General features: G+C 36.4%; 1 non-coding gene and 1 pseudogene across 2 annotated transcripts; both read right to left on the reverse strand.

The window, feature by feature from the left end:
- Positions 1-761: 761 nt before the first annotated feature.
- LOC125194418 (receptor-like protein kinase FERONIA pseudogene) lies at positions 762-4,039 on the reverse strand (annotated as a pseudogene). Its single transcript, XR_016137700.1, has 2 exons — positions 3,869-4,039; positions 762-3,673 (listed from the first exon to the last, which is right to left on the reverse strand). The product of XR_016137700.1 is annotated as a receptor-like protein kinase FERONIA pseudogene (transcript).
- A 1,509-nt stretch (positions 4,040-5,548) lies between these two features.
- On the reverse strand, positions 5,549-5,654 carry LOC148927278 (U6 spliceosomal RNA). The gene has a single exon (XR_016129975.1). It is a non-coding gene; the product is annotated as a U6 spliceosomal RNA (small nuclear RNA).
- Positions 5,655-8,131: the final 2,477 nt, after the last annotated feature.

Consider the following 8,131-nt stretch of genomic DNA (forward strand, 5'->3'; position numbering starts at 1 on the left):
TGCCCAATTGCCCCCACGCGTTTGGACGTTATTTTAATCTGTTAAAATGTTTTTTTTTTAATTCGTTAAAATCCGAAAAAAATAAAAATTCCACTTCCTAAAAATAGAGTTGTTTTATGACTGTTTTTTCAAAATTTTTGAATTTTTTTTTACCCTAATTCATCCAAATCATTTATAAGTTCTCTCAATTAGCACTCATTTTTTACATCAAACTATCTCTCACTCATACTTCTCTCATTTCTTCATACAATTTACCAAATAAATCTGAACAATCTAGACCTATTGATTACGGAAGCGGAGCAAGAAGAACAAGTATACTATCAACAATACTACAAGTCTACAACGGTGCGCAAGAGGATAGACAAAAGAATAACAATGCGCGACACCAAAGCCCACAATCAACTACAACAAGATCTAGTCGAACATCTTTGGGTGAAATTCAACCACGAGTAGTAGGTTATTTAATTTTAGAATTTTAATCATGCATTTTAATTTTTTTTTGGATTTTAATTATTTACTTGTTTTTATTTTTTAGGAATTTCAAGTATTTTTAATGCATTTTAATATTATGAAAATTCTTTTAGTAATTGAAGCATTTAAATTGAATAATAGAATAGTGAGACCCATGAATAGCGAAAAAAATATGCCTTAGCTAAGAGCACGATTGAAGGTGCTGCGCATAGAATAAAAAATGAATAAAAGTGGGACGGACCCACAAGGCGCTCTTAAAGAGCACGGTTATTGTGAAAAAGAGAGGGGCATTGAGTCCCAAATTTTCAATCATTATCTTAGCCAAATATACAAAGGAACAAGTCACGACTTACACAATCTTTCAGTATGGATAAGGGCCTAAGGCAGGTAAAATATTTTGGGCTTCAAACAAGAGTGGTAATGTTTTTTTTTTTCTTTTATAAATAAAACTAGGAGTACAAGCCAAAAAAATTACTACAAATCAAGAAAACCTCTTCCCGCAGTTGATAGGAATAAACAATTCATTGCTCATATCACCTCCCTTTCGGATTCATTATCTGAGAAAATACAGCACTCGGAGTTAGGCCATCCGAGTCTTCACTAGCAAGGCTTCGGCCACCAATGCTCATCGACAATCCACTGCTCTTTGAATCGGTGATGTTTCCATCAAAACCCGAGGATGAATCAGGGTCCTTCTTCACATCGTATGACTCAACATCTATCTCACCAAGACCCTTCCTGCTTTCCTCTGCACTCACCTGCAGCTGCAGCGCAAATTCAAGGTTCCACAGGACATCCCCCATGGAAGGCCGGTCTGTTCCAACGTCCGACACACACTTGACTGCTGTCTCAGCAAATTTCTTGAAGCATTCTGGAGCTATCTTTCCCTTTAGGTAGGGATCCGTTATCTGGTCGAGGATGCCTTTCTTGTAGCAATGCTGAGCCCACTCGGCCAAGCTGACTTGTTCTTTCGGGAGTGCAGGGTTTAGAGCTGGCCGAGCGCATATGATCTCAAACAGAACAACTCCATAAGAGTAAACATCAGATTTTTCGGTCAGTTGTTGGCGCCTGAAGTACTCAGGATCCAGATAGCCGAAGCTTCCCTTAACCACGGTACTGACATGAGTATGGTTCAGCGATGGGCCAGTTTTTGACAGACCAAAGTCTGACACCTTAGCCACCCACTTCTCATCCAAGAGGATGTTAGTTGTCTTGACATCACGGTGAATGATTGTATGCTTGGCACCAGTGTGCAAATAGTGCAAGCCACGAGCAGCACCTATGCAAATCTCAAGCCTCTGTTTCCACAGCAAGGGTGGCTTCTGAGTCTTGTATAGATGCTCACGGAGAGTTCCATAAGCCATGTAATCATATACAAGGATCATTTCACAGTTCTCTTCACAATACCCAATGAGTGAAACCAGGTGACGGTGGCGAAGCTTTGAGAGCATTTCGATCTCAGTTTGGAATTCATGAATACCTTGTTCAGAGAGTGGGTTCCCACGCTTAATTGCCACCTTCGTGCCACTATCAATCTCCCCACGATAAACTTTTCCAAACCCTCCAACTCCAAGAAGAAGAGCTTCGTCAAAGTTGTTAGTAGCAGACTTGATCTCAGCAACTGAAAAGTGGCGGCAAAGATTTGATGGCAGGGAGGAGGCATAACTGCCTGTGGTGTTTGTCTTGGCAGAACCCGAAGAATGAGAATTTCCATACAAGGACAATGGAAGCCAGCCATCACTAGTGCTAGAATCCTTCTTCTGCCTCCGGCGTTGGACAACCACACAAACAATCAGGCCAAGAACAAGAAGTGCGGCAATTCCTCCACCAACCGCTCCTCCGATAATACCTTTGTTATCTTTACCTCCAGAGGACTGGTTATCCAATAACTCATCTGGTATCTGTGGAAGAGGTAGTGGATTGACACCAGCAAGATTACCGGTTGAATCATTTACCTTAAATATTTCGACTCCATTCAAGATGGCATTGTAGTACTGAGGCTTCAGTGGAGTGTAAGGATGCAATGCAAGCCGAAGATCCTGCCGGGGAGGCCCATTAGGGACAAAGACAATGTAGTCCTTGTGTACAGGGATTCCATTACCACCTGCCCAAACAATGACATCTGCCTGCTCCTCTGCAGTCTGATTATTGAGGTAGATACTGAACATTCTTTGATTTGGCTTTGATATGACATCTGTAACTTCGCAGAAATGGAGCCTAACTAGGTAAGAGAAGCCAGAATCGCAATCGAAGAGCCAAGTTAGGTTGTAATTCTGGTTGATGGTTGAATTTGGACCCATTGATCTCAGGGTGCTGTATACATCAAGAGGGGCAATGTAGGTTGGGCTCCCGAGAGGGTATGCAATCGTCGTGTTATCAGGAAACTCTGTAACCCCATTCGCAGCACCAAATATATAAACTGAATCGTCACGCCATGATCTGAACAGACCAGTATCACCAGATGAGGAAATGTCATTTCCACCTACATTCAGCCGATATACATTCTCCAGTGCTGTGCTGTTGTCGATAATGAAGCCAGTGGACTGACCAATGACAGGTTCAGTCCCATCCGTGGTGTAAATGTCCGGATGTGAAACGACCTCAATCCCATTGATGAATGCATACGAGTTGGATGCATTCGGGGATGGGGTGAATGTAACATTCAGCACTTGATCCGGGACATTCACGGAGAACTCCTTCATCAAATAGTCATAGTTCAGCGCCTCCGTGGTCAGAGCAGCACTAAAGTTCCTCATCAAGGTAAATTCTCCAGATGTTACCGAGAAGACAGCATCTGAAGCATTTAGACCATTATACGACGCAGGATAGAAATGCAAGCGCAGGAACTTGCGACCGGACCCCACCGGGAAACTGTAGGTGAACTCCGATTGAAAAATTCGAGCAGTCATGTAAGGAACCACCGGTACTGACGGTTTCTGCACAGACGCGGGTGCAGTCGAAGACTTGGTGCTCGAAAGGGCAAACTTCGACCCAATATCCGACAACCATTTCCGGCCATCGGTGTCAGAGGAATCAGGAGGCCCTCCGCAGTTCAAGAAGATCTTATCCGTCGCTGAGTAATCAGCTGCGGAAACTACATCAATTCCAAATACCAACGACACGAAACACAGAGCCCACCACAGCACAAGCTTATTGCTGTGCTTCATAGATGATAGATGGAAAACCCTAGCCACCAAATTATCTGGAACAATCAAATTGAGCTACATCAATATCCCTAATTTCTATTTCAATCACAACAGCACCTCTATAAATAGCTCAAAATTAATTATAAGTAGCGTAAATCACAGAATCATAAGAATTCCAGCTGAAAAGCAAGATAATTGGAAGCACAGCAAAGGTTATAGCAATTAAAAAACGAATAAGCAAGAATAAATACCTGAAAAATCAGCAGCAGAACACCACAAATGCGAGTGAGTTTGCGCAGGGAAAGGAAACGGCTAAATATATGAGAGAGAAATAAAAAAAAATGTAGCAGAGTAAATCAGATTGCAGGTGGTATAGTTGAATGTGGAGAGGAAAATATGATCACAAAAAGCTGGAGAGAGAGGAAGAAGAATGATTTATATTGGGATTTTATTAAGACAATAATCTTTATTTTGAAAATTGAATGCTTTACAGTAAATGTATGTAATTCGGTATTATAGATTTGGTAATCTAAATATTTAAATTTATGTGTGCGCTATCTGTCTCTAGTAATCTAGCTGCGAGTTTAGTATCTGGATTCTCATAATATACATATATGTATTTTATTTGATTTTAAATATTTATCCACTCAAATTGGTACTCCCCCTTTCAAGAATATGCCCACTTTTCTTTTTTGTCCGTCCCATAGATATATGCATTTTTTTTATTTTAGCTCGTCTCATAAGAATGTGCACTTTTTAATTTTTGAATCTATTTTAATTACTTTTTCTCTCTACCTCTATCTTACTTTTTCAATTTTGCAATAAATTGTTTTGGAGTCGTATTATTACTGAAAAGCAATTTTAATTCTAAAATTGATGGATTTTTATTGTCAAATTTTAATTTTGTACAGTAGTTCGCAGAGTACATTTTATAATCATGTTCAGTACATTTTATAATCATGTTCAAGTGAACTGAATTTGCGAAAAACTATTAAAAAATGTTGTCTTCGTCTCATAGAAATTGGTCATATTTCCTTTTTTTCTCGTCTCATACAAGTAGTCATATATCCATTTATGATAATATTTTTTTCCTTTTTTATTTTTTTATTTATGGGCTTACCATCCACTACACAATTTCAACTACTGGATCTCCTTCTTTTTAAGTTTACTAAATTATGCATTAAAATTTGTGTCAAACTTAAAGGGTCAATTTCTACGAAATGGATGAAGTAGTAAATATAAATGGAATAAAGTGAACAGATACGAACGCGCATAGAATGAATACGCGGTTTTCGACTTGTGACACCAATTTTTTGTCTTTTAATAAGAAAAGGAGACCTAATGTAAAAGATAAAAATGTATAATAGGTTTAGTGTGGAATTCAGGTATGACCGTATGAGTGAGTTGTGCAAAGGGGCCCACATAAGCAAACATCTATTGTGCTACTGCTTGGTTATTGACTTACTATTTCCGATCGTATGAATAAATTATGTTAATAAAATTTTATACTTTTTTGCTTCGCCCAACAAGTTGCTTGATATCTCCAATTTGCTTCCATCCACGCTCTTTTGTCAAAGTCGAATGAATATAAATTAAGGTATTACTTCCAATCATGGAGTAAGACTCCAAATGAAGAGAATTAGATTCCATTCAAGCGATTAACGAAAAAGGACACTGTCTGATTCAAAACACACATTTACTAGTATACTTGTCAACAGGGCTGGACTAGTAGAGTTGTCAACTGATATGGATCGGTCTAGGCCTGGCCCATCACTGAAACGGATCGGTCCTGGGCTGGGCTCATGGATTGAAGTGGGCTCTATTTGGGCCATTTTGTAAATCTAGGTCGGGCCTAGCCCCAGGACCATTTGAGGCTCGGCTCATTAAAGGCCCACCTTATACAATTAATATTTTTTTAATGAAATTAACCATTAATAATAATATATTTCTCGATTTATGCATGTCATCTTGTGCATGAGCCATACTAATATTATTCATATTGTTCCAATATTATTAGATGTTATGTCACCAAATAGATTTACTATATAATATACCCAAGTTCTCAATTAAATCTGAATGCAATATTCCATTTGACTGTATCCAATTTTTTTCTTATATTTATTTTTGTCCAGGATGTAAAAAAAATGGTTGTGAAATTTATTTTTAAAAATACTACTCATATCTTAGTATTCAAACCTAAATCTCTAAAGAATAAATACGGAGTAGAATTTTTTAAATTTATTAGTTAGTTCATGACTTATATACCATCGTCAACTTACAATAGTGGTTATTCTTTTAGTTATTTATTTTTAGATAAAGTAAAGGACGTGATAAATGATATTAGTACATTGATTAAGAAATGATAATTTACAAGACCTCGTCTTTCAGTAGATAGCATAAAGATTGTCTCGCTGTTAGATCCATTCAGTGCTATACCACACCAATGTCATCTTATTTCAGTAAGGCTTGGAAATAATCGGACTGACATTGCAACCTTTCACGATAGGTAGTCTAAGCCTATCTAGGTTGTGAAAGTCTTCTTTTTCTTTGTTTAGAACTGACCGTGTTACCTTAAAGTGAACGGCGTACACAACCGGTCTACTAAAACAAAGACTTAGACTTTGTTAAGTTACTTATACATTTAAACATGTAATAAATATCCATTAAATATAAAACATAACATTATGACAAAAATAATTTTTTTATTCCTTTGGAAAATAAAATAAGAGTTTTAATAGTATTCAATCACTCGAAAGGTGATTTCTAGTATACAAACTCTAACAAAATCATTATCTAACACCATCTTATTTTCAACCTGAATATACAATCTCAAAATAACTACTCCCTCCGTCCCAAGGAAGATGAACCCTTCTTGGGATGAGACGAGATTTTATGCATGCTAATTTTAAAGTGTTTAAGAAGGGAGAGAGAAAATTATTGGGTATTTAAAAGTAGGAGAGATAAATAAAATAGGAGAGATAAAAGGTTGTTGATGTTTAAAAGTAGGAGAGATTGCAAAAAGTAAAAGAGAGAAAAGGTTGTTGGGTGTGTAAAAGTAGGAGAGATGAATAAAGTAAGAAAGAGAAAAGATAATTGAGTATTTTAAATATTTCCTAAATAAGAAATGGATTATCTTGGTTGGGACAAACGAAAAAGAAAAGTAGGCCATCTTCGGTGGGATGTTATGATTGTTGAAGTGAAGTAAAGCCAAACTTACTTTCTAGAGACTCCGAAACTACCAAAGGTTTCTTTTCAAGGAGATCACATAGCTTATTCTTGATTGAATTTCATTTCAAGTTTTTTCTATTGTTCCCATCAAATTTTTGAATGGTACGAGGAGGGCAAGGGAGGTATATCTTTTACTTCTATTAACTTTCACTATTAATAGTAAATTTTTTATTTATCTTTTCCTTTTGCATTTTATGGGTGGAAGGAATGTGATGCTTCTTGTAATTGTTTGACTTGTTTGATTCTGATGTAAGGTGGGTGATGATATTATTATGGAAGATAATGGAGTATTAAATTAGTTGAACTTGAATCATTAATATGTCATGTTGCATCCAATCCATTGGGGAACATATTCGATTAATTTTTTACTTGAATTTGTTTATGGACTAGGACAATTAAATTGAGATAAAGAAAGCGCGTTTCTTAGTAATTTAAGTCGTCGAGTCCTCGTATCAGTCCTACTGAATTCATTTGTTTAGGGTTAGGTTATTATGTTTTTTGACACGATATTCATATTTGAAGTTAGCATAAAAGATGTCATAAGGGATCTTGAATTCTAGCTTATGCAAGTGTTATAGACAAAGAAAAATGAAAACCACAATCTTTATGCATTGTAATTTTTATTAGTTTTGTATTATTCAGTTACATTTCCAGTTTAAAGGTCAAGCCATTTAAAAGAAAAAGAACTCTTTGTGCTCTTTTTCTATGTTGGCCAAGTTTCAACTTTAGTAACAATTATGTGAAAATGTGTTGTATAAAATACCATTAACAATTTTAGTCTGCTAACTTAAGAAATCAATTTATGAACTTAAACAAGCTTCTCGACAATGGTATTTTAAATTCCCTATTATTGCTTTTGGTTTTAAAAGAAAACATCGTTGATCGGATGCATATACCTCAAGGTTAGTGGGAACAAGTTCATGTCTTTTGTTTTGTATGTTGATGATATATTACTTGCTAATAGTGACCTTGGAATACTGAATGACACTAAGATTTATCTCTCTGAAAATTTCGACATGAAATATATGGATGAGATAACCTACATAATAGGGATAGAAATATCACGTGATCAATCACATGGACTATTGGATTGTCTCAGAAAAGCTACATAGATTGAATTTCAGAGAGATATAAGATAAGTGCATGTTCTCCAAGTGTTGTTCCAATTTATAAAGGTGACAAACTCAGTTTGAATCAATGTCTAAAGAATGAATTACACGTAAAGAGATGAAAAATATTTCTTATGCATCTATCGTGGGAAGTTTGATGTATGCTCAAGTCTGTAG

The sequence above is a fragment of the Salvia hispanica genome, chromosome 4 (genome assembly GCF_029641045.1).
Source record: "Salvia hispanica isolate PSC_SH4W2 chromosome 4, Shi_PSC_v1, whole genome shotgun sequence".
NCBI classification, from domain to species: Eukaryota; Viridiplantae; Streptophyta; class Magnoliopsida; order Lamiales; family Lamiaceae; genus Salvia; species Salvia hispanica.